The sequence below is a fragment of the Macaca fascicularis genome, chromosome 11 (genome assembly GCF_037993035.2).
Source record: "Macaca fascicularis isolate 582-1 chromosome 11, T2T-MFA8v1.1".
Taxonomy (NCBI): domain Eukaryota; kingdom Metazoa; phylum Chordata; class Mammalia; order Primates; family Cercopithecidae; genus Macaca; species Macaca fascicularis.
In genome coordinates this window covers 4,037,584-4,064,524 of record NC_088385.1, presented here as the reverse complement: position 1 = coordinate 4,064,524, position 26,941 = coordinate 4,037,584, and the positions used below count along the sequence as shown (strand labels likewise).

Here is a 26,941-nt window from a genome sequence, read left to right as displayed (position 1 = left end):
CCGTGGGAGTACCTGCGCTGCGCCCGACGGGTGAGTACAGTCTGCCTGGCAGAGGCAAGAGAAAGGGCGTTGCAGGGAGAACAAATAGCACGGGTGAGACCCAGCAGACGGCAGGGACGTAGCAGAACCAAGAAAGCACAAGAAGAGTCTAGTGGGTGGTCATCCAGCTCATGAGGGCCACGGGCAGGGCTGCAGCCACATAGACTCTGAGCTTTCCTCGGGAAGACAGGGAACCGCTGAACTCACCCACTCGGGCACAGCGAGCACCCTCTGCACACCAGGCACAGTCCACCAGGCACAGCCGACCAGGTCAGTGGGCACAGCCACGTTGCAGGACAGCAAAGGACAGCTTGGAGGAGACTTGTCAGGAAGCTATGGCCATTTTCAGGTAAGATGCCTTGAGCACCTGAACTGGGAAAGTGGCATCCAGAGACAGTGCAGAGGCACAGTCAGGAGAACCCGGGCGTGGGGTGAGAGAAATCGCTGAGAGTGCTTCAAGCTCAGGGTGGGAGGGCCCAGCAGTGGTAACACCCTGCGCTGGGACCAGCCTCTCTGTTTAATAGACTCGCCTGCCGCCTGCGGTTAGTTACCTTTCCATACCTCCGTGTTGGAGAAGCTTGGTATTCTCTGCAGCCTCAATCAACACCTACAGGTTGATGCTGATTACAAAGCCAGCATGCCTCCAAAGCTGAAGAAAGCCTTGCTAAGTGACAGTGCTGATGGATCTAGTACAAGAGCGGGTCAACGAAGTGGCCCATCGCACCGCCCGCCCCATCGCCCATCTCAGGCCTCACTTGTACCAGGAGTGGCTCTTGGCCAGGAAAGGGCCTCGGGAGCCCTGCTGGCAGAGGCCACAGAACGTCGGTGAAGACGCCCCAGACCAGACCCCCACGGCCGTGATTCTGTGCGTTAGGGTGGGACTCAGCAAGCAGCTTTTTTTTTTTTTTTTTTGAGACGGAGTCTCGCTCTGTCACCCAGGCTGGAGTGCAGTGGCCGGATCTCAGCTCACTGCAAGCTCCGCCTCCCGGGTTCCCGCCATTCTCCTGCCTCAGCCTCCCGAGTAGCCGGGACTACAGGGGCCGCCACCGCGCCCGGCTAGTTTTTTGTATTTTTTAGTAGAGACGGGGTTTCACCGTGTTAGCCAGGATGGTCTCGATCTCCTGACCTCGTGATCCGCCCGTCTCGGCCTCCCAAAGTGCAGGGATTACAGTTCCCCTGGTGAGTGACGCGAGCACTCACTCGCACCAGACTAAGAACCACCAGTTATTAATCCCTCTCATTTTAGAGATAAAGAATCAGGTCTGCAAAGCTAAGCACTCGTCCACAACTGAAAACGGCATGACCCTGGCCATCCTGGCCCCCCAGGGCTGCCTCCAGAGCTGGGCGGGTAGGCAGAGGGTCGCCTGCACCAGGACCAATGTGCATCCCTCGCTCCCCAGCAATGCGCCCAGAGCTGAGGCTGGGGTGGGGGTGGGGCGGGGGCAGGGTGACGGATGGATCCTGCTTTGCTGGCTGCTACCAGAGGGCCAGGGAGGAAGAGGAGAAATGAAAAGCCTGGGAGATATTTTCCCTGTGATTTGTGCCACTGGAGATGCCCTGTAGCAATATTTATCCTGCGGCTCTGTCCCACTTTCGTTTATTATCCAGCTTAGCCTGAATTATCACAACCAGGACAGGACCCATAAACCAGATACCTGACACCATGGGGACCGTGAAGCGTATTTTAAAATCTCAAGGAGCAGTTTCCACCCTCCACGGAAATGTAAAGAAATAGGTGCACCCTTCATCCCCTGAGGACCGCGGCCACTCTGGATGCAGACACAGGGAGAAAGTGACACACAGGAGAAACTGCCACACTCCCAGAGATTCACTGCAAACAAGGACCACACCCTACCTATGAGTGCAGAACCACCATCTGGCCACAGCCCCTCCTTCGGGCCTGTAGGACACACCTTTCAAAGGCCCAGAACATTTCTGGGATTGAATTTTAATCATCTGTCAACAGCAGTTCATTAACAAATTTGGCAGTAAATGAATGAATGCTGAATTTACTGGGCATTTTCTATTATGTACTAGGTCTGTGCTGGGAAAAGGGGGTTAGAAGTACAAGGAGTGGCTCTTGGCCAGGAGAGGGTCTCGGGAGCCCCGCTGGCAATTATCTTATCTATCAGATCTATTTACAGGGACACACAGGGATGGGTAACTAACAATACAGGAAGGACAGGTGGGTCTGATGGGTGAGAGAGGGGACAGCAGGGACTATCAGGACATCCAGGGTCAAGGGATCCTCAAGGTTGGGGCTGGCATTATGGAAAACATGAGAAGAGAGTGGGCAGTAATTTGCAGACTGATAGCAAACAGTTTCTGTGGATTATGGATTAGTTACGTGATCTAGTTACTGGGTTTATGGCAGCGCACAAAACCAGGAGGAAAAACAAACAGGCCCTCCTATGGCTTGCATTCTGATTTGAGGACATGGGGGTGACAATAAAGACAATGTAGAAAAATAAAGAGGGATAAGGAAGACAGGACTGGGCGGGGGCAGCTGCTTTGAACAGAAAGGTCAGGAGGTCTCGGCACACATTAGGACAGGGCAGCAACAGGGAGATGTGCTGGGAAACTGTTCCCACAATCCAAGCACGAGGTCACAAATGGTGGCTGGATCAGGGCTATAGCCACAGAAGCAGCAAGAGGAGGAAAAATCTTGGTTGATCTACAGAGGAACACAGGAGTGGGGAGACCAGGTGTGTGCTTTTCAGTACCTTAGGACGTCTATTAGTCATCCAAGTGGAGATGCAGATGCTATGCTTTTATGAGTCAAAGAACTTTAGAAACAGAAGGAGCTTTAGACACAGCATCAACCCAGGAGTCCTTACCCAGCAGACAATGAGGTGATGGTGGCCCTCGAAGCCTTGGCCAGCAGCCCCACAGGTGCCACAGCTGTGCAGGTCCTTCTGCTCTACATCCAGCCATCCTCCCCAGCACTCCTGCGGTGTGGTTCAGCTGGGTAGGCCAGCTCATTCTACAGATAAGGTGCTGCAGCCAGCTCATTCTACAGATAAGGTGCTCTGTGGCCAGGAGAAGCCACACGCATGACCATGGCTATCTGCTCCCCCATCATGACTCCCACACACAGAACTGACTCAGTGATCTCTTCTCTACGCCACGCACATCCACCAGATCAGATTTTGTTTCCAACAATGTAATTTTGATGACAAGGAGGAAGAGAAAAACAAAATCTCTGCTTCTAAAAGTGTTGTAATTGTAAGATTTGCCTTTGGAGTCTGAGTTTCTTCCCACAGATGTGCATTACATGCGGAATCCTACGGTACATGCTATCTGGAGCAAGCTGGCCGTAGATTGCTGTGTCCAACGCAGGAGTTTGGGTTGTAGGTATAAAACTGGAGGAACTGCAAAGTCTGTCTCCATGGAAAAGGAAGGAAAATACTGAGCCCTGGCAGGGATCAGTGCAGAATATTCCCTGCAAACACCATAAACGAGATGGATGGGAGAGAAATTCAGATGTCAGTGACATTTATTGAGCACCCTCTATATCCAGGCTGTCTGCCTCACTCAATCCTCACAGCGACCCAGTGAGACAGGTATTATTATTCCCAGATGAAGGACGTGGAACAGAGAGAGGTAAAGGGACTTGCTCAAGGTCACGGCAGCCAGAAAGTAGCAGAGATGAGATTCAGGATGCCCCCACCCCTCCCCCAAGACATTCTGACTCCTCCTCAATCAGGGCTCTTTCTGACCCCACGCTACCTGGCAAAAACGAGGAGAGAAGGGGCCCCACGCTTGGGTTCAAGCAGATCGCTTGAGTCCCACTCAGGGAGCTGTACACACCTCTAAGCTTCTCTGCACCCTCCACCTCCCCCCGGCTCCAGGAAGCCACCCTGCCCACCCTGACACCTGATAACGATCTTCTTCCTGTCTTCAAATGTCATTCAAAACTGCCTCCTTGATAAGTCTTCCAAATTCATTTGCATGGTTCCCACTCCTCCAACAAGCTCACAGGCACGGAAGCCCAGATGCCCAGGCTGGACCCTCGACACTGGGATCTAGGCTTTTTCTAGCTGCGATTCCCATATCTGGACCGATGCCTATGGTGCTGAGGGTTCACAGGGTTTGTTATTAATCATGGATCACATTACTTTTATCAGCATTTTTCACTTTTCCCAGGTTGCCATACTGTTAACTCACATGGTCCTTATGGCCACTCTGGGCAGTAGGGAGGGCAGGTACACGTGTCACCCATTTGACAGGTGGAGAAGCTGAGATCTGGGGGATAAAGGACTTTTCCCAGGACACCAAACTAATATCCAAACCAGAACTAGAAATCAGAGCTTCTTTCTAAGTCAAAGGTCTTTCACCAGATCACACGAACTCCCTCTCTCTGCCCTGACTTCTAAAGGAGGGACTCCTTCCACTCCTCTCTCAGAGAATGCCAAAGCCAATCAGACCTCCCCCCAGCCCTGAGGTCAACCTGCCCACATGCACCCGAAACAGAGGTGCCTTCTGCAGACTAAGGAGGAAGACAGAGCATTGAAGGTGGGCCGTGCAGTGCGGGCCTCTGGCCCTCTCCCACGCTCCACGTGCAGAAGCTGGAATGGGCCCTGAGAACTCACGGGCGGGTGAAAATGGAGCCAGTTTTCTCTCTGGCTGCTCCATAGTGTCATCCTGGCAGACTGTTGCCAGGGGGTCTGGAATGAGGAGAGAAATGATGAAAAGATAAGCACACACACACTTCATGTTCCCAGCTCCGTTTAATGCCACATGAGATCACCACCTTGTATTTCCCTGCTACCTTCCTCGTGAGTCACGTCCAAACCTGAGCTCATCCATCTGCACGCCCACACTGGCCGGGAGGGAGGCGGGGCCCTCGAGGCAGTGCATCTGATTCATTCATTTACTCAACGAGTACTTTATGGGGGAGACACAGAAAAGGGAGGGGGCGGAGAGCGGCCTCAGCTTTCCAGAGACACAGGGCCTGGTCTGGGAAGAAAATTAAGATTTATCAAATCCTCTCCATCCGGAGCTCAATTCTTTCCCAATGCCTATAACTGCTCTTGAAACATCCATTGGTAAAGAGATTGGATGCAGCACTTCACAAGCACGTGACAGTGATTCGCAGATAGAAATGGAGGGAATGGGTAGAGATGGGGGCAAAGAGAAAGTAAGTCGGCTCCCCACTGCCCCCCAGCTGTGGCACCTCCCAGCTTGTGACACTCTCTTCTTACCCCTTGTAGCCTCTTCTTAGACCCTGTCCTGAATTCATTCTGTCCTGTGTGCTGGACGCTGCGCAGCTGCAGACGGGCCCAGGTCTTATTCACCCAGCACCCCTGCAGCACCCGTGACATACTGGGAACGCACAGATTTTGGCTCCACTCTCGGTCTTGAATTGAAGGAGGCAAAAAGACGAGGGCTAGAGGGGAGATTTTTATGAAGACCTTAGCAACTAAAAAGGTTTGAAGCATCTGGAAAGAGCTGGCACAGGGTAGAGGGATGAAGGTTTTTCCCATGATAGAGAAAAGAGCGAATGATTCTCTGTCAAGGATGACTGGTGCTGCTCCTGCCTTGCAGGGCACTGAGCTGAACAGTGGTGTGGTCTCCCCCGGCCTGGGCTTCTGTGGCATGGAATGAGTGACATGGGGGGATACCTCCTGCTGTTGCTCATTCGCTGGACCCCAGGACATGCTTTCATCCACAAAGACCTGCCACCCAGACTGACCCCAATCCTCCCAGGAGGACAGGCCCATGACCTGACCCTGCAGAATAAGACCCAGAGCTCCCAAAGGAGCCAGTGGGATGGGCCCAGGAGGGTGGTCCATGCAAACAGGGACATCGCCCCAGATGGGAACTCTGCAGGTATGGAGTAAGGCCCCCCCACCCCCGGCCAGAGTGATGCCAGCCAAAGTCCCTGGAGGAAAGTCAGTCAGCCCTGGCCCCTGCACACCAGGTCAGCAGCCACATCTGGCCCCCAGTAGCTCCTAGTCCCTGCCATCCCCATCCCAAGCAGGAGGCCACGCTCACAGCACTTAGGCAGCAGTTGCCTGGACTTGGAGCCACATTTGTGAGGGCTGTGCAAACCCCAAATCCAGCTCATCATGGGCTAATGACTCCACATCCATCCCAGCCCATCACCATCATCCCTTCTGGCTGAACCTTGGGCTGACCTCCCACTAGTTTTATGAGCACCTACACACCAAGCACCATCCTAACCATGAAGGGGAGAGATGTGCAAAAGTACACAAGAGATAAGCCCAATCTCCAGGGCTTACAGTTTTTTTCTATTCTAAGCTGATCAACACTGCACTCAAGTTATATGTTTATCTATCATCCCTAAAATGTGTCTCAGTCTCTCTGTGGCCTCATTGGCTGGCACAGAGTAGCTAACTTAACGGAAGAGCTAAAAACCTTCATCTATGTACAAAATCCCATTCCTACTGCTCATCTTCACTGGTCATCGGTGAAATCAACAGTCACAGTGTGATATCTCATTAGTGAGAGATCATCAATGAACTACAGCCACTTGCAGCTACGTGGATGAATCTCATTTTTAATGTTGCGAAATAGAAGCCAGACAAAAGAACACAAGCTGTATGATCCCATTTATGTAAAGTTCAAAACCTCATCTATGGGCCGGGCACGGTGGCTCACACCTATAATCCCAGCACTTTGGGAGGCCGAGGTGGGTGGATCACCTGAGGTCAGGAGTTCCAGACCAGCCTGGCCAACAAGGTGAAACCCCGTCGCTACTAAAAATACAAAAATTAGCCAGGCTTGCTGGTGGGAGCCTGTAATCCCAGCTACTCAGGAGGCTGAGGCAGGAGAATCATTTGAACCCGGGAGGTGGAGGTTGCAGTGAGCCGAGATTGTGCCATTACACTCCAGCCTGGATGACAGAGTGAGACTCCATCTCAAAAAGAAAAAAACAACTAACACTAATATATGCTGTTAGAGATCAGGTTGGTGGCTACCCTTGAGCAGGAGCAATGTCTCGAAAGGCGAATGGGGGTGACGTCCAAGGTGTTAGGAATGTCCTGTTTCTCAGTCTGGATGCTGGTCCCACAGATGTGTTCACTTTTATATAAAAATTCATCGAACGCTGCATTTTTGCATACGTATGTTACACTTCAACAGAAGGTTAGAACATTTTCCATTTCTGCCCATTTATTCATCCCCGCAGCCCTTTCATATATAAAAGGACAAAGCTGTTCATGTAAAATAAATCACTGATCATCTATATGTATAATACTAGTCTTTTTTCATCTCTAAAATGACGAATATGAGATAATCTCTAAGGAACATTCCAGCTTTAGAAAGTATGATGCTTTGATCCTATTCTTAGTAAAACCTCATTAATCAGTAATAACAAATCCTTTCCAAATTAGTGAAAAGTGCAAAATATGGAACGTTTGTTTAAAGAAAGGCAGCATTACTGCTTGCAAGAACTATGCACATTACAAAATAAAATATAAATGTCTATTAAATTGAAGTTAATGAAAAATAATACAATATACATTAGGCTTACACTACTTAATACTGCTTGAATATTGTTAGAATTCTGTGTCTCTCCCATGTTAGGTCCTCATTTCCACCATTTTCATCAAGAGGAGTCATGAATGCCAAACTATTATATCTACTGTATCATTAGTGACCAAATGAGAGCGTTTTGAGCGTAACATTGACTCAGATGTCTGTAATTCCCACACCTCGGCCACTTCCCTCCATGGTCCCGTTAGACCGACACATTCCATCCACACCTGGACAAATCTGAGCCTGGCCTGAGTCTCGGTGCGGAGCCACTCCTTGAAGCCCGTCCCCTGCATGAGGCTGCCTCGAACACGGCTGAGACACAGATTACTTATGAGACTTAAGACACCCCTGGGAGCTCAGCAACTCCAATGATGCAGCAGATTCTAGCAGGCAGCAGGACGAGAATACTAGGCGCCATCATAAATTAAACCTCTGCTCAGTGGCTAATCTCACGGGCGCCTCAAAAAGACACAGACAGACTGCCTACAGCTCACTCGCAGTCTTGAGAGCTTACAAGCAGAGGCGCCTCCCTCCCAGCTGCCAGCAGACCCACAGCTTTGCGAGCAGCTCTCTCTGGGCCTCAGTATCTCCCTCTGTACAATGGGGAGAAATGCTCCATGACCCTCGCCTTGCAGTACAGCAGCGACAACAGAACTAACTCACCAACACTTTAAATACTTCTGGACTCCCCCATGAAACAAGAGAGCATGGGGTATGTCTCAAAGAAAGTGATTTCCTGGAGGTCATCTACAAGTCCAAAGAGCAGAACCTGCCCAAGGAACTGACACTTCACAAAGTTTACTGAAAAATGAGCAAATGAACCCAATTCCTGGCAAACCCCCATTAATCAGCAATAAGAAACCCCTCTATTTTCCCCACCAACAGAGAGGATGAGCAGTGGGATTCGTGGCCAGTACTTCCCTGCTTCTTTGCTAAGATCTAGATGCACTGAGGACTCAGATCCAAAAACCTTCATTCCATTAGGAAAAACAGCAGCTGAGTTAGACCTCCCTTCCCCCAGCCTAGGGCTGTGAGTGAACTTCCCCTCCTCTAGCTCCACCACCTGTCTCTGGACCAAATACAGATCAGAGAGAGGCATTTCCTGAGCTCTGCAAGCTCGCTGACCCTGGAGGTTAATCCTACCCCTCTATGACCAGGCCACCAGACGAGAGCCTCTTTCCTCCCAACCAAGGGAACCACAGAATCCTAGAATTTCAGGGCTCGAAGGGACCTGAGAAGTCAGCACGTTCAAGGCTCTGGAATGTCCAGGGATTATCCCAAGGTCACGAAGCAGAAATGGAAAGGCCAGGATTCAGAGCTAGGTCCTCTGACCCTCAGCCTAATGCTCCTTAGTCTACCCAAGACACGGCCTCCTTGCCATCCAAAATGCCACCACGGCCCATTGGTGGTGGCAACCTGGAGTGTTGTACTGGGAAGGCTCAGCAAGCTCAGTCTGGGTGCAGAGTGAACAGTGTTGTGATCAAGTAGCAATATCCACCTGCAGCAAAGGGGGAGGGTGGTACAGTAGGCACTTGCCAACCTACCATGACACTGCTGGCTCCCAGGTGTCACCGCAAGACGCCTCTGCACCACCACGATCCAGCAATCTCTGGGTGTCATTCTCCCCTCACAGGCCGGGACAAGTGCAAGGGCCAGGGAGAGGAGCTAACCCAACAGGGAAGAGAAGAAACAGCCAGAGAGTAAAGAAGACCAGAGTGAGTTGGGAGCAAAATCCAGAAAAACATTTATTTCAAATCAAGGATGATTTGTTGAGTGCCTGTTATTCATTTATTGGACAAACACGTATCAAATGCCCACTGCATGCCAGCCACGGTGGAGCTCCCTGACCAGCGCTACGTACCAGAGTGTAAAGCAAACTTCTCTCTCAGTTGTGCTACACATCACCTTCTTTTCTGCTCTGCAGACCCTGTGTCTGAAAACAGAGATAAACCACCTCCCAGGACTGTTTAGAGAATCAAAAGCAATAACGCATATGAAAGCACCTTAAGAAGAAGAAAGCCCCATCTAAATACAGAGCAGGCCACCATTTCCTTCCTTCCCTTTCCTCTCATCAGGGACTCTGCTACCTAATGAATGATCCAGCCTCAGTACCACTGGTCTATCCCAAAGGACCTCTATAGCTTGGCATTCTCAGTGGGCCCCCTCCCGCGGGCCCTCCTGCCCCTCTCAGCCCCACCCTCCAGATCAGGAACTGGGGTGAAGGAGGTGGGGAGGAGGCCCCCTCCTTGCAAAGAGGAGAAAACAGAGAGAGCTGCCTAATCAACTGGAGATGGAAATCCAGCCTCTACATGAATGACAGCAGGTGAGTGTCTAACATCCACAGGCAGTAACTCACACCAGAGATTTTCTGTATCCTCCAGGGCAGAGCAAGGGATTACCACTGATGTGTTATCTGCTCCAATTCTTCCTGCCAGGAGTCAAGCATAATACCTTAGTAACGCGGTCTCGCTGATGCTAGCGGCACAGAGATATGTAAATTATACGCAATGGATTGGGAACACCATACGCTGACACCTGTCTCTCGTAGATACCTCCTACTCCAGGATGTGAAACCCAGGAAAATCCTCTGAGTGGCAAAAAGTTGTAGGCAGAACAGTAAGTCGGGAAAAAGACCCAACATCAACAATGTGTGACCCAGGTGCTATAGTTAAGTAGACTTCGTTGAGTGGCAAAGGTCTATGAAACACCATCCTAGGGGTAGTGGGGTGGAAGGGAGGAGAAATGACATAAAATGCAAACAGAAAGTCATGGTCCCTGCCCTATACAGGGTCAATGCTGGGGTTAAAACAGATGCACAAATATCTTACCATGGGGTAGAGTGTGGAAAGTGCCAAACAGAGGTAGAAACAAAAGAGCGAGAGGAGCAAAAGATGGGATTGTCATATTCAGTATGGGGCTTATAGACATTTAAACTGGCCTTTGAACAGTTGGTAGGCTTCTGAAAACAGCCAGAGGGCAATGGGGAATGAGGTGAAAGGAACAGCTTGAGCTCAAGGTAGAAAAGCATTCATTCATTCATCCACTATTGATCATGCCAGGCAGTGTCTAGATGCTGGGGACTCCGCAGAGAGCTGCACGAACAAGCATGGGAGTGCTCCGTGTGGACTGCAGCCAGGGACCACAGAAGGGGATGGGAATACGCTTGGAGAAGACAGTTGGGGCCCTACTGGGGAGATTCGCCAATGACTGGGAAGACTCTCCCTTCCCATGCTGTCCACAGTGGGATGAAGGAGAAGATGTGTCCCTCTGACGTTCTGCTGCCCCCACCCTGACAGTCTCTCCAGTAGGATGTCTGGGGCCTCCAGGGCTGCCTCAGCTCTCAAGGCAGGGGAGATGGTGCCTTGAGCCTCAGCCCTGGAGGCCTGGGAGAGAAGGGAGACATGTAGCCTAGAGCCTGGTATAACCATAACTTGTCTCATTAACTTCCCTTAAATCTACCCGGGGGACCTACTAGCTCTGCTGAGAAAGAGCTGAGGGGAAAGAAAATGGTCTTCTTCTGGCCCAAAAGCAGGGTGAGATTAAAGAAGCCAAAAAGCTGAAAAATTACTTCTTTTTTTTCTAAACATTCATTACCTCTGGTCTTGGCTGTCACTATCATCTTTTCCCTGGCCTGATCAACGACTTCCAAGAGCCCCATCAGCTGGACCCAGAGGCCCTCAAATACCTCTCCAGGTAGAATAAGAGTTGATAACCTCTCTGTTGTTGGTTCCAGCAGGTCTGTCAGCCAGGGACACTCCCCTGCTATGATGGAAGCCCACATCCTCCTGTTCTGACCTTCACCATCACCTGAATCAATTATTTAGCATGCAGCTGCATACAGCACTGTCTTAGTCTGTTTTGTGTTGTTATAAAGGAATACCTGAAGCTGGATGATCTATCAGGGAAAAGGTTTATTTGGCTTACGATCCTGATGTCTGAGCACCTGGTGAGACCTCAGGCTGCTTCTGCTCATGGTGGAAGGCAGAAGCGAGCCAGCATATGAAGATATCACATGGTGAGAGAGGAAGCAAGACAGTGGGCGGAGGTGCCAGGTGCCAGGCTCTTTAACAATCAGCTCTCACGGGAACTACTACAGTGAGGATGTACTCACTCACCAGGGAGGACATGACTCTATTCATGAGGGATCTGCCCTCATGACCCAAACACCTCCCATTAGGCGCCACCCCCAACAATGGGATCAAATTTCAACCTGAGGAGGCCAGGCAGGCACCATGGCTCATGCCTGTAATCCCAACACTTTGGAAGGCTGAAGCGGGAAGATGGCTTGAGCCCCAGCATTCAAGGCTGCAGTGAGCTGGAGTGCACCCACTGCACTCCAGCCTGGGTGATAGACTGAGACTCTATCTCTAAAACAATAGATAGATAGATAGATAGATAGATAGATAGATAGATAGATAGATAGATTTCAACCCAAGGTTTGGAGAGGACAAATATTCAAACCATAGCAAGCACCATTCTGGGTCTAGTGAACAGCAAGTTACATACACACAGAATTGTACAATCTCAACACAAAAGGCTGAGAGGCACTGGGGAGCTGCTCGCTGGTGCTCTTCCAGCAGGAAAGGGCATTTTCCAAGAGCACTTTCCCCAGGCCAGGCCCCATGCTAGGTGCTCCACCTACCTCCTGCTCCCCAGATGGTGGGTTTTAAAGGGCTCCAGGTGTCCTTTAAGATCCTATTTATGTCAACAAATGGTGCTGGGACAGCTGCATACCCACAGGCGAAAAATGTAGTTGGCCCCCTACCTCACACCATATACAAAAAGGAACTCAAAATGAATCATGGACCTAAATGTAAGAGTTAAAACTATAAACCTCTTAGAAGACAAGATAGGTGTAACTCTTTGTGACCTTGGATTTGGCAATTATGCCTTGGATATGACACCAAAAACATAATAAAAGAAAAATTAGATAAATTGGACTTCAGTAAAACTAAAAACTCTCTTTTTTTTTTTTTTCTTTTGAGACTGAGTTTCACTCTTGTTGCCCAGGCTGGAGTGCAATGGCGTGATCTCAACTCACCACAACCTCCGCCTCCTGGGTTCAAGCAATTCTCCTGCCTCAGCCTTCCTGAGTAGCTGGGATTACAGGCATGCGCCACCACGCCAGGCTAATTTTGTATTTTTAGTAGAGATGGGGTTCCTCCCTGTTGGTCAGGCTGATCTAGAACTCCCGACCTCAGATGATCCACCCGCCTCAGCCTTCCAAAGTGCTGGGATTATAGGCGTGAGCCACCGCGGTACAGCCGCAAAATTAAAAACTCTTATGTTGGCCGAACGCGGTGGCTCAAGCCTGTAATCTCAGCACTTTGGGAGGCCAAGACGGGCAGATCACGAGGTCAGGAGATCGAGACCATCCTGGCTAACACAGTGAAATCCCATCTCTACTGAAAAATACAAAGAACTAGCTGGGCGTGGTGGTGGGCGCCTGTAATCCCAGCTACTCGGGACGCTGAGGCAGGAGAATGGCGTGAACCCGGGAGGCGGAGCCTCCAGTGAGCTGAGATCTGGCCACTGCACTCCAGCCTGGGTGACAGAGCGAGACTCCGTCGGAAAAAAAAGAAAAAAAATTCTTATGTTTCAAATAACACCATCAAAAAAAGTGAAACCTACAGAATACGAGAAAATATTTGCAAATCATATATCGATTAAGGGGCTTATATGTAAAGAATTCTTACAACTGAATAATAAAAAGACAAATACCCAATTTTAAAATAAGAGAAGTATATGAATAGAAGATACACAAGTGGCAAATAAGTGTAAGAACAGATGCTCAACATCATTCATCACTAGGGAAATGCAAATGAAAACCACAATGAGATACCATTTCACACTCACTAGGATGGCTCCAAAAAGACAGAAATTAACAAGTGTGGACAAGGATGTGGAGAAATTGGAAAAGAGTCTAATTCCCAATTGGAATACATTGCTGGTGGGAATGTAAAATGGTACAGCCACTTTGGAAACCAGTTTGGTGGTTCCTCAAAAACTTAAACATAGAGTTACCATATGATCCAACAATTTCACTCCTAGATACCTGAAATAAATAATAAAAATAAAATAAAATAAATTTTTAAAGTCCACACAAAAATCTATATACAAATGTTCATTGCAGCATTAGTCAAAATAGCCAAAAAACTGAAACAACCCAAATATCCATCAAGTGATGAATGGATAAACAAAATGTGGCATACCCATGCAATGAAATATTATTCCGTAATAAAAAGGAACGAAGTACTGGCATATGCTACACCATGGACGAACCTTGAAAACATTATGCTAAGTATGCTAAGAAGCCAATCACAAAAAAATTAAAACCCCTATTACATTATTCCATTTAAAATAAGCATCCACAATACAAGCAACACCACAGACAGAACACAGATTAGTGGTTGCCCAGGGCTGGGGGAGGAATGAGGGTTGGGAGGATATAGAGAATGGCTTCCAGTGGGTATGGGGTTTCTTTCTGAGGTGATAAAATGTTCAAAATATAAATTGTGGCAGTGGTTATACAACTTGAACAGATTAAACCATTGAGTTGTATATTAAATATACAAATAGATGTATCAGTTTGCTAGGACTGCCATAACCAAAGTACCACAGGCTGGGTGGCTTAAACAACAGAAGTTTATTTTCTCATGATTCTGGAGGCTGAGTCCAAGATCAAGGTGTCAGCTGGACTGGTTTCATCCATTTTCTCTCTCTTCTTGGCTTGTAGATGGCCATCATCTCCCTTTGTCTTCACGTGGTCTTCCCTCTGTATTTGTTTCTGTCTTAATATCCTCTCTCTATATATAGTTTCTTAACTGAAATGAGGGGTCTTGCCATGATGCCCAGGCTGGTCTTAAACTCCTGGGTTCAAGGGGTCTTCCTGCCTTGGCATCCCAAAGTGTTGAGATTCTAGGTGTGAGCCATGGTGCCAGGTCCCTAATATCCTCTTATAACGGCACCAGTCACAGTGGATTAGGGCCTGCCCTGGTGACCTCATTTAACCTCAGTCACCTCTTTGAAGATCTTCTCTCCCTCCAAACACAGTCACATTCTGAGGTATGGGGTTATGATTTGCGGGGGAGCACAACTGAGCCCGTAACAATGGGAGAGTGTGATGGTATATGAAGCATATCTCAAGAAATCTGTTCTTTAAAACCCCATCCACAAATCGTAGAAACTAGATAAGCCCAGCCCTTGTTTTACAGATGGGGAACTGAGACCGACCCAGATAAGATTAGCAACTCGCCCCAAATCACAGTTGGTGAGAGGCAGAGCTGAGAGGAGAAGGCACGGCTCCTGCTCTCAATCTTGTGTGCTTTCTACGACACCCTCCTGTCGCCATAGCCTCTGAGGCTCAGAAACAACAGACAATAATGGGAAAAGTAAGAGAACTTTAAACTTAGAAAGAAAAATGCCTAAGAACTTAGATCATGTACAATGAAAGTGTAAATAGGCTCCCTGGCAGGGGGTGGGGAGCGCAGACAATCAAGCTCTGAGGAGGCCCTGGAAGAGACCTGCACAGTCACAGCAGAGGGCCCTAAGCAAAGCCAACATTAATTTCATATCTGTGAAGTGCCAGGCAAAGGAGGAGTACGTTCCCAAGCAAGATGTGCTTTACAGAGGAGCTGGCGCTCCAGCTAATCCGCGAAGATTGGGCCTAATTCCACTGGGGTGAGGGCTGTCCAAGCAAAAGAGGCTGAGCGATCAAAAGCACAAAGGCAGGTGGCTTCCAGACCTGTTCAGGAAGCAGTAAATTGGCCGTCACAGTGGAAGCCTATGCTTTTTTTTTTTTTTTTTTTTTTTGAGAAAGAGTGTTGTTCTGTCACCCAGGCTGAAGTGCAGTGGTATGATCTCAGCTCACTGCAACCTCCGCCTCCTGGATTCAAGTGATTCTCCTGCTTCAGCCTCCCAAGTAGCTGGGACTACAGGTACACACCACCATGCCCAGCTAATTTTTGTGTTTTTAGTAGAGACAGGGTTTCACCATGCTGGCCAGGCTGGTCTTGAACTCCTGACCTCGTGATCCACCTGCCTCAGCCTCCCAAAGTGCTGGGATTACAGACGTGAGCCACAGAAGCCTATGCTTTTCGCAAGGAACAGTGGAGGACAGCAGCGCAAAAACAAGCTGAGGTCAAGTTCTGCAGAGCCCTGCACGCTATACATGGAAGCACAGATTTGAGATAGGAGCAGGGAGTGTGGCATGACCCGTGGGGTGCTGGGGAAAGGTGGCTCCACTCACAGGCAGCAGACAGACTGAGCAGCCACTTCCACAGATCTTGTAGGAGGCATCCATGAGACAGGGGGGAGTGCTGACCAAGCGATCCCCAGGGGACACTCGTCCGGGACACAGGGAAGCAGGAAGCCCCTGCGCTCCAAGGGGAGCCCTCAGATTTATCTCAATTAGACTTGGTCGAGGAAAGCAAGAGGAGGAAACTCCGCAGGCACTGAAAAGCCGCCAACTCCTGGAGCCCGTGTTGTGATCTGGTGCTGACAGTCCTTCATCTTTTCCATTTCTTTTTTTTTTAGTAGATAAAGGGAGGGGTGGAGAAGGGGAGAAAGACACAATGGAGTTGCTCGGTGAACAAAAGCCCTGGTGTGTTTTTGCTCATCATCTTCATCAGGGGGTGCTGCTTTTGTCAGTACCCTATAATCATGTCTGAGGCCAGGCACAGCCCACAACTTACAATTCAGGCATAAATACATCCTGGACGGCAGTGGTGCCTGCCTGCCGGCATCTGCCCAGCGCCCACCTGATCAGGGAAGTGGAAGGAAGTGCCCCAGGAATGGGAGAACATGGCCTGGTTGGGAGAATCTGGGACCATGGTTCCAGTCCTGGCTGTTTCCCTTGCAACCTTCCGCAGGACAGATGACCTCTCTAGGTCTGTTTCTTAGTTTACACTGACAGCAGTAGCAGCCGCTATTTACTATTCAATGTCTACTGTGTACCAAAGACTATTTTAGGTTTTCATCCCTTACAAAATACCCGGTGAGGCAAGCATTGGTCTCCCGTTTTAGAGATGGAGAAACTGAGGTCCAGAGGCTAATGAGATTCGTCAAGGTCAGAGGGCTAAGCTTAACCCATATCTGTCTAGCTTCAAAAACCCACATTCTTAAAATTCACCACATTCAGCCTGAATTAAGTGGAAATAATAAAACCTGCTCTGCCCTCTCTCACCTGTTTCTATGAGGCTCAGTGAGGGAGAATTTATACTCAATACTGCAAAGGTACTGTCCTTATCAATACTATAGTTACTCAAGGTCAAAATGCAGTAGCCCTCAAGTTCTTCAGACCTCACCTCAACCTTGGCCCTCAGCCCTTGCCCCTTGCCCCAGGCCCTTCTCCTGCTCCACAGCCTTCCCAGCTAGCCAGCCAACCCTCCCACCCATCTCCAGATTCCACTTAACTCTAAGAAGCAGGCCGGGCTCGGTGGCTCACGCCTGTAATGCCAGCACTTTGGGAGGCCGAGGAGGGCGGATCACTTGAGGTCAGGAGCTCGTGAACAGCCTGGCCAACATGGTGAAACCCCGTCTCTACTAAAAATACAAAAATTAGCCAGGCGTGGTGGCGCACACCTATAATCCCAACTGCTCGGGAGGTTGAGGCAGGAAGATCTGGGAAGTTTGAATCTGGGAGGGGGAGGTTGCAGTGAGCCGAGATCATGCCATTGCACTCCAGCCTGGGTGACAGAGTGAGACTCCATCTCAAAAAAAACAAAAAACAAAAAAACAACTCTAAGAAGCAAAGTCGAAGTCTTGCCTAGATCCCAAACTCCAACACCTCCCCTATCAAGAAGACAGGAGATGCCTCTGTCAGTACCTTGTCTCCTAGCCCCCCAACTCCCCACCTGCTGCCCCTCCCTCTCCCAGGCCTGGAGTGGGATACAAGACGGGAGGACACAGATAAAAGCAAAAGGCCCAGCACTGGAAGGGTGCTTGCTTTATTATTCACAACGAGATCTGTCCTGGCCCTGCACAACCTTCCGGTTCTTCAGTACCATTTTCCCTTCCTCCCAGGGAGTCGTCAAATGCCAAAGGTGCGCCCAGACACACTTCTCAACGCTGCCGACACAGGCCGGGGATGAGGCTGGCCTGTTATTAACAGAGGAAAATTGGAGCTGACACTGTCACTGATCTGAAACCTCCCAGCTAAGAAAAGCTTTGTTTTTTAAATAACTAATAAATAACACTGGATGTTTACTTCCCGAGCAAGTCGTATTTCTTCAGTATCCCTAGGTTCATACGTCATGGCTGTCAGCCGGGAAGACCATGGAGCAACGTCTTCAAGTCCTTTCGCCGTCCTGAAGAGTTCAAAGCACTTCAGACAGACTCCCCTTTATCTCCCCTTAGAGATCTCGGAGGGGAGGGAGAGGGGGCCCTGGCAACTCCGCCTCCAGTATGCCTACAATAAATACTTGCTAACTGCCCAAGGGGGACAATTTTCCTCACTGTGCAGATGGGAAAATGGGGAAAAGGAAATTTACTCGGCACCCACCTAATCCAATCTTCCCAGTTCCAACTCCATGCTTCAAGCATCTCTCACTCAAGGCCTAACTCTTCCCAAAGGGACTAAAAAGGAAGACATGGTCTTGCTCTCGCTCCCTCTTTTATTTTTTTCTTTAAGGGACAGGGTCTTGCTGTGTCATCAGGGCCACAGTGGTATAATCATGGTTCACTGCAGCCTTAGACATTTGGGTTCAAGGGATCCTCCCTCCTCAGCTTCTCAAAATGCTGGCATTACAGACGTGCACCACCATGCCGGGCCTGGAAGATGTGGTCTCTTCTAACAGTTTTTCAGGAGCGGCCTCCTTGTGCCAATTTCCTAAAAGCTCAGGACACAATCAACAGTCCCTGCCCAGCATTCCCAGAACAGCCCGCCTTCGGTTTCACTTGCGGAGCCAACCGTGTTATGCTCTGTATTGTAACTCTGTGTAAGCTGCCTCTCCCACACCCCGTGATTTTTATTAATTTCATCACTTTATGCTGTTTATATTCCCCAAAGTGCCCAGCATAACACCCTACCTTTAACACATAAAGCAAGGGTCACAAGTTGGTACCCCCAGACCAAATCCAGCCCCACCACACGTAGGTTTTATTTGGTCTGCATCACGTTTTAAAATTTTTTAAATTAGCTGCTAGTAGTTGAAAATTAGGAGATTTTACCCAAAAATCAGAAGTTCAATTTTTCTTTGAAAAATGGAAGATCTAGAGAACCAAGAGAACCATGTAGGATACTTAACTGTTACAGACCACTGCCCTTTGAGAAACTCCAATTGTCTCTGTCCTAGCCTGATCATGTCTGGGGGGCTGGAGAAGTCACTAGAAAAGGGGCTCACTGTGATCACATTCAACCACTGGCACCACAATGCCAGGTAATGATTACTGGGCGTGCAGGCAATCATGGAATCATTGCAGGTCCATGCGAGACGCAGCTCAGCTGCTCAGGCCTGGAGTGCAGATGTTCACAGGACCGAAGTCATGTTTAAGTATTTATTTAAAACAAAAGAATCCTGTCTCCCATTTGTACTTAAGCACTAGCTCCTCTTTTGCACGGCCGAACATGTGCATCATGTTCTATGCTGGTCATTCTGCTGCAAAACAATGAAAGCAGGACGCTGAGGAAAAGGGAGGGAAGGAAGAGAGAGAGGAAGGGAGGAATGCGCTGATGGGCCCACCACCCTGGGCTGTTATCACTCATCTGAGTTTGCAGGCTTGCATAAAGTTGACTGAATATAATTGAATGGGTGAGCCCATGGTCATTTCAGACTGCAAGTTCCCTAAGGGTGCGAGCTAGGCCTATTTCTCTTGCTTTGAATGGGGTCAGATGGGGAGTGCACTTAGGAATTATTGAATGAGTGAAGCAACATACTCAAAATCTATGTACCCAGGCCAGCGGGCTTCGAAGCCGGCGATAGGATAAAAATGCAGAGTTAACAGCCTTTAAAGCAGGGCCTCTGCACCTGACTGCCTTCCCAAGGGCAGTGTGTGAAAACAGACTCAGGCCAAGATCTGAGCTAAACCCTGTGGCTGCTCTCAGGCACCTGACTTCCGGCTGGTATTTAATAACCCAGAATGACATCCCTCGTTGCTCTAGGAAAGAAAGCTTGGCTTCTTGAATTGTCCTAAGGAAATAATGCAAAAGGGGGAATAGACAGCTAGACAGAGAGACAGAGATATTCACAGATAGATACACACACACACACACACACACATAATATTAACACGTGAATGTAGTAATGCAGTTTCTACTATTTAGGTAAGTTAAAATTGTGAGCTAAACATTCAACAGTAGCAAAACGGAGAAATAGGAAACAATTCCTATGTAGCCATTTAAAAGGGTGATGATTACGATGATCGTAATTGTGATGATTATGTAGCTTATGGTAAAATGTAAAGAAAGCAAATAGAATGCAAAATTCTTAAAATGTTAAAGAAAGCAAATAGAACACAAAATTCCATCTACATTATTGACTATAACCATGCAAAAAAAAAAAAATTATGTTTGCAAGCAAATACAGACCGAAGGCATCATGGAAAATGGAAAACTGATTTGTCACAATGGCAGGTTTGTGAGGCATTTTTTACCCCTATTTCTTTGATTTGTGTTCTTATTACACAACATTATTTATACAATAAGTATTTTGTTTTAAATGCCCAGTAGCTCCTGACCCTGAAATAAACTAGCACAAGATGACGAGGGTTAGGCAGGAAATGTCTGCTTTGTTCAGGTCCTTCCAGGAGTCCCACAGGGGGGAGGCACAAGGTAAAGGTGTCACAAATCAGTCTGAAGACTTAGAGGGCTTCAATATAAATTAAGGCCCACCCTGCACCACCAGCACCACCACCACACCCCACACACGCACAGTCGAGCACACACCATAAAAGGAAGCTCAGCGTTCGCACTGAGCACAGACGCCGTCCTGGGGCCCCCACCTGTCAGGTGTGTGCGTGCGCCTCTGCTGCTCTGTCATTTCTGCTGTGGTTTCAGAGTCCCTAAGTCTTCTGATGCAGCACAAGAAAAGAAGGGGGCTTGGCTGGGCGTGGTGGCTCACACCTATAATCTCAGCACTTTGGGAGGCCGAGGTGGGTGGATCACCTGAGGTCAGGAGTTTAAGACCAGTCTGGCCAACACGGCAAAACCCCGTCTCTACTAAAAAATATAAAAATTAGCCGGGCATAGTGGCAGGCATCTGTAGTCCCAGTTAGTCGAGAGGCTGAGGCAGGGAGAATTGCTCGAACCCTGGGAGGCAGAGGTTGCAGTGAGCCAAGATCGCGCCACTGCACACCAGCCTGGGCAACAGGGTGAGACTCTGTCTCAAGGAGGAAGGCTGCTTGCCAAGGGGGGGCAGGTGTGTCAGAAGGACAGAAGGACTGCCACAGGACCTTCCAAAAGGAGGGGCCGATGGGATGCCAAATCCCAGCCCACCCTGGCATCAGGCCAAACCCTGTGGCGGGTGAGGGAGGGGCTGGTTGCCAGGATCCTGCTGACAACCAGGAGAGCTGACCCCACAGCGGCCTCCGTGGTGGCCAGGCAAGGAGGGCTGGGAAGTGGCAGCTGCCTCCTTGTAAGCTAGGACAGAGCAGGGTGCCTTGGAAAACAGAAAGAGAGCCCTCCTTACCTTATCTCCTTCCAAGCTCGTCAGACTCCCCAGGGAGAGACTGCCCGCCATGAATTTCCCCAGGGAATGAGAGCTGGAGAGGAAAAATTCCTCCGAGAGTTGTCTGCGCCAAGCAGCGAATCACAGCCCCATCCAGCAGGGCATCCCATTTGCAGGAAATTCACTTACGCCTGATTGTTGGACTTTTACTTTTCAATTCCAAAGATTGGCTGTGTGTTTTGTGTTTTTTTGGTTTTTTGTTTTTTCTGAGGTGGAGTCACTCTGTCACCCAGACTGGAGTGCAATGGCACGATCTCGGCTCACTGTAACCTCTGCCTCACAGGTTCAAGCGATTCTCCTGCCTCAGCCTCCCAAGTAGCTGGGATTACAGGGCACACCATGTTTTCTGGGTTTTCTTTTTCTTTCTTTTTTTTTTTAAGAAAGAAAAAAGGGCTGGAGGGAGGAAGGAAGGGAGGGAGGAAGAGACATTTCACGTTGGAGGCTGCCCTGTTCTGTTTCATATCTGAGTTTAAGGAAGAAGACCCTGGAAATGGGCGCCATGTCCCACCAAGCATGGGCGGGAAGAGGGCAGCCTAGTCTTGCAGGCCATTAATCGCTGAGGGGCATGCGCAGCCCCAGTGCCCACCCAGCTGGTGGCATCTGCCTTGAGGGGAGGTGGGAGGACAAGGCTGGAGGGGGCCAACAGGGGCCAAATGTGAAGGCTGGTGGCAGGCAGCCGGCCCCTTCTGTAAGCAATCCCCACCCCAGGGTTCTATCCAGGCACTTTTTCCTGTGAGAAAAGAATGGGAGGAATGCAGCCCAGCCATTACCCAAATCCACCCCACCACAGGCTTCATGCCCGATTACATACAGTGCAGGGGAGCCCTCCCAAGCCTGGAATCAGAAAATTCGCTTAAGAAATGCAAACTGGCAGCCAGAAACTAGCAACATAGGTAATGCAATAGGAGAGCCTCCCTTAAAGCCAAATACACATGCATGCACGCACCCACTCACACACATGCACACACGTGTGCAAACATGCGACTGCAAACACAAACACATGCTCTGCAGGCGTGTGTGACAGTGCACTACAAACCACATGGAAAGGTGGCCAGAAACACCGCTGGATTTTTATAGCTCTTCAGGGACCTGATCTCCAGGAAGTGCTAGAAATTGCAATCCAATTTTGTCCCTGGCTAGCGAAGCTGGCTGGAGACTGGGGACGGTGAGGAGGGAGGAAGAACTTCATTGGGAAAAAATGTTGACAGAGTTTAATGTTGAGCGGAAGGACAAAGGCTTGCATGAAGGGGCCTTACTGAGAAATGAGGCGTTCTGAGTGCTCTAGCAATTTGCATGGAGCTGTCAGGGAGTATTGAATTAAAAGGCACAGGACAGGGGAGGGCTCCCCAAGGCCAGGCCAGGCGTGGGGTGAAGAAGGGGCAGCATTCGATCTCCTGCAGGGCCTGGAACTCGGCACCCTGAAATCAGCTCGTAACTGGGAAGGAGCTAAGGCAATCTCCAGCTAGAAGGAGAGCTCAGAGAGTCTGAGGCCCCGGAAAGCATATACTCTCCTCACTTCAGACACCAAATACAAAGGTAGAGAAGAAAAACTGGCATTCATTGAGCACCTAGCATGGGCCAACCATACCATATCTGTAATTCTTTTTTTTTTTTTTTTTTTTTTTTTTAGTAGAGACAGGATTTCACCAGGTTAGCCAGGATGGTCTCGATCTCCTAACCTCGTGATCCGCCTGTCTCGGCCTCCCAAAGTGCTGGGATTACAGGCTTGAGCCACCGCGCCCGGCCCATATCTCTAATTCTAAGAACTAGCAGCAACGTGGGTATGTATCAGCCTCAGAGTGTGGACAAGAAACCTAAGATTCACGCCAGGCCACAGGCTGAAAGCAAGATGGACACCATGTCTGTTTGCCACCTGCAGAGCCCAGATACACTACAATTCATTTGGGGGTTTTATGACACAGAGTTTTCAAAGGAAACCCTCCCCATTCCTGCCCCCCATCAACAAAATACTAACTCATTGGGTGGTCTTAGTCAAGCCCCCTAATCTCTCTGGGCATCAGCATCAAGTCAGCTATGTGCCCCATTCTGTTCAAACACACATAAAAAGGGTATTAAGCCTCTCACTGGCAGAGGGGCGGAAACAGGCCGAGGGAGGCCAAGACATATTCTCTGAAGCCCAGCCAAACGTAACGGGCCCAGCGGGCATCTCCCACACCTCACCTTTCATGCTACATTGTCATCGCTGGTGCTGTCTGTCTCCCAAACTGGACTGTGCCCTCCCTGGGGGAAGAACACGTCCCCTAATCCTGCCCACACCCCTCTGCCCAGAGCTGCGTCTGGCACGCCACGGGCGTTCACTACATGTCTGCTGGCTGACTGAATGAATCAATTAACAACTGCTCCCAATGTCAGGCATATTTCAGAGAAAAGCACTTATGATTATCTGTTCAGCAAGGGATTTCTCCTCAAAGGGGCAAACCTACCTTTGCATCGAAATCACATGGGAAGCTTTTCAAAATACAGCTTTCTGCCTCCGTTCCCAGAGCTTCAGACTCCAGAGATCTGGGATGGGGGCCCAGGAGCCTGAATTATTGAAAAGCTCCCCAGATGTCTCTAACTCTAAGCCAGGTCTCGACTCACTGATGGCTATTACTTGGCTAACACCCATCCTGTCCTGCGCTGAGATCAGATAAAGCGCAGAATAAAAACAAAGTAAGTGCCTCTCCCCTAGGGCCTTTTCTCCAAAGGACTCAAATCAACTTTTCACACCACGATGCCGTTGTCTGTTGGACTGAAACAGGTGGCAATGCTTCTCCATTCTTCAGGCTGGCAAACTAAGGTCTGGCCAAGAAAGAGGACCACTTGTCTCTTGGCGTCTCTCCCGTTAGCTTTGAAGAATGCAAGGTCGCTGGAGACTTCAGGGACTCCGCCGAATTTCAGGGAGAAAGAGAGGACAAGGCAAGGCTGCATCTGGCTGCAGGAAACGGTAATGCCAGGATGGGCATCTGCCTACTTCCTGCCACACCTGGAGGACAAAATCCATCCATCCTTACAGCTCACACTCCCTAAGTCCAGCCCCTACACAGAGGGCCTGGCCATCACCAAACCAGTAAGCCGGAAGAAACAGAGGCCCCATCTCCCTGCCCTGGAGGCAGGTGAGGAGCCTTCATTTACTCATTCACCAAAAGCACAGCAACGCTAAGAAGCGCCAGAAGAACCTGTTAGATGTAGATGAAGGAAGAATTCGACCGTTTCTATTCTTTTCAATAAAACACTGGCCCTCCCAGAGAAACAAATGACGGGGGGCTGAAAGCTGAGCTACCCAAACCCCACAATTTACCCAGATCCAGGAGGCAGCCACCACCCTCCCCTCTTCCCTCAGCAACTGGAGACCTCCTCAGAGGCAGGAGCCAAAGTTACCTCAGCCAGGCACGCCCGAGAGGCCCCCTCTTCTCCTCATCCCCTCCTCCCACCCAGCCTTGGACGTGACTGATGGAGCTGGGACAGCTGCAGCCGTGGGGAGGTTGGGAGGTGGACAACAGCTGGATGGGGCAGTCCCTCCCCCAGCCCGGGCAGCTTCCCAGTCAAGCTGGAGAGGATGCAGAGACGCAGGCCCCCTCTGAGTGCTGCTCTGTGAGGAGTGGAATGTGAGCGTTCGGCTCCACTCTGACCTTGCTCCCTTGTCCCTCCTGGTCCCTTTCAGGCAGCCATCTCTGGATTCCACAAACAGCAGGGCCACCTGGCAGTGTGGTCCTGACCCTGGAGCAGACAGCCCCACACAGCCATGGCCACGCTCCCTGCCCACGTTCCATACCCTGCCAGCCACGGCCCCACCGCTGGCCATCTCACAGGCCGCAGGTGCTGAAGGAGGAACCCCGGCATCCTGAACCCAGCTCGAGCTGCTGGAAAGGATACAATGAGCTGGCAGTGTGGGTGTTGGCCTGAGAGTCTGAGAAACTCAGCTTGTGACTCTGGACTGACTTGGGACCAAAACTTGGTTCCACTAAAACGCTTCATGGCTTTGATTTCCAGTTTCTAGTTTTTGCTGGAAAATGAGGCTGATAATTTACTTTACACGGTAGTTCTTAGAAGCAGAGGGATCAGATTCTGGTCCGATGTATGATGGGCCTCAGCTTCCTTATCTGTAAAATGAGCAGGCTACACACTAGATGGTGCCTCAGGTCTCCTCCAGCCCCTATAGAATCCGTACAGTGCTTTAGCCAATGGCCCTGGGATGTGTGCCCTTCATCCCTTTCTTTCAAAGGAATCACTGCTCAAAATTCCTTCCCTAGTTTTGTGCTTTGTCTCCAGGATGAATGAAGCATATCCAGACCCTCCACTCAGTCTCCAAATGTACCCAGATTAGACTCACAGGAGCCCACCATTTATCCGCCAAGTGTGGCCCCCGATCCACCCCACTCCACATACGTGTACACCACTCACACAGCTTAGTAATCTCTTCCCAAGAACAAGGCACTCACAACACACCTCCCACCAAAGGGCACCCACCAGTGTGAGGCAACACTGCAGGTGAAAACTGCTGGTCTTAGTACCGTCTGACGTGGCAGCCACTAGCAACATGTGGTCACCTACATTTCAATTTTAAGTTAAAACTGAGTAAAATTTAAAATCCAGCTCCTTGGGGGCATTTTCAGTCCCATTTTCAATGCTCAATGGCCACGTGCAGCCGGTGACTACTGTATCAGGCGGTACAGAACAGAACGCTTCCATCGTCACAGCACTGGGCCAGCTGGTTCTCTCTCTTTGAGGGCAGAACAGGCCCTAGGTGGCTCAAACTGAACCTGGAAGTGGGCAGGGAAGGTGGGGGCAGTCCGGAAGGAGGGAGAGGTCACTTCCCATGGCGTCGGTGGAGACGTCACCAGGACTCAGGCTGCAGCATGCGCACCAACCATGCTCCTCAGCGAGGGTCTCCCTGGCCCCTACACTCAGCAGGATGCAGCAGGCAGCTGTCACACCATACTGCATTTTTGGGATGCATGGGACGCCTGTCATTCTCTCCAGCCCCTGGCAGGCTCCTGGCCTTCCCCAGATTGAAGTCTACACTTCATCCCAGGGCAGGGACCGTGGCCCCCCGTCCTGCTGCCCAGCAGCTCCTCCATACCTCACCTGGGTTCCAGGCTGGAGTGTGACCTGCAGAGGGCCAGGGCTCGCCTGCTTCCACTCTCCACCCTAAACTCAAAAATATCTCGCTACATACCCTGCAGAAAGGAAGAAAGGAGAAAACGGGAGAGAACGCTAGTTTTAATCAAACACCTTATAGTCAAGGCACCAACAATGAGCTTTCACTTACATCTACCCATTTGATGTTCAAAATAATACTGCAAGGTGAGTGTGGTTAAACCCATTTTCCAGATGAGGAAACTAAGGCTCAGAGAAGATAAGGGACTTGTGCAAGCTTGTAAGTGTCACAATCTGAATGCACACCCAGAAAAGCATGGTCCCAAAGCTTACAATCTATCCACACCCCCTTCAGGAGGCCATGGGATCCACCGCCACTCTCCTCCCAGAGAATACCCAGACATACAAGCAGAAAGGTCAAGATCTATAGCTTTTTGCATTTCTGGCCTAGGGAGCACAGAATCTCAGCATTGGAGGGGTGGAGAAAGGCCATAGAGACAAAGCAGGTGGAGAAGGATAAGGAGGGAGGAAAGAGGAAGAGAGTGAAGGGAGCAGAAAAGTAAGATCAAGGAGGAAGAGCAGAGCGCGCAGAGATATTTAAACTTATTTCAAGTGCAATTAGGTATGTGTGAACT

At 49.7% G+C, this 26,941-nt stretch overlaps 1 protein-coding gene across 12 annotated transcripts in view; it reads right to left on the bottom strand.

Annotated features, from left to right (window-relative positions):
* Positions 1-26,941, bottom strand: part of TSPAN9 (tetraspanin 9) — a 211,715-nt gene that overhangs the window by 110,930 nt on the left and 73,844 nt on the right. Inside the window, exon 1 of one of the 12 annotated variants that reach the window (XM_065523580.2) lies at positions 26,295-26,381. The exons of 10 other annotated variants lie outside the window; for them this stretch is intronic. The gene's annotated coding sequence lies outside the window, so the exon portion shown is untranslated. Of the gene's footprint in view, positions 1-21,167; positions 21,236-26,294; positions 26,382-26,941 lie in introns of those variants that run through there. One more of the 12 variants, XM_065523579.2, reaches the window with a different exon arrangement.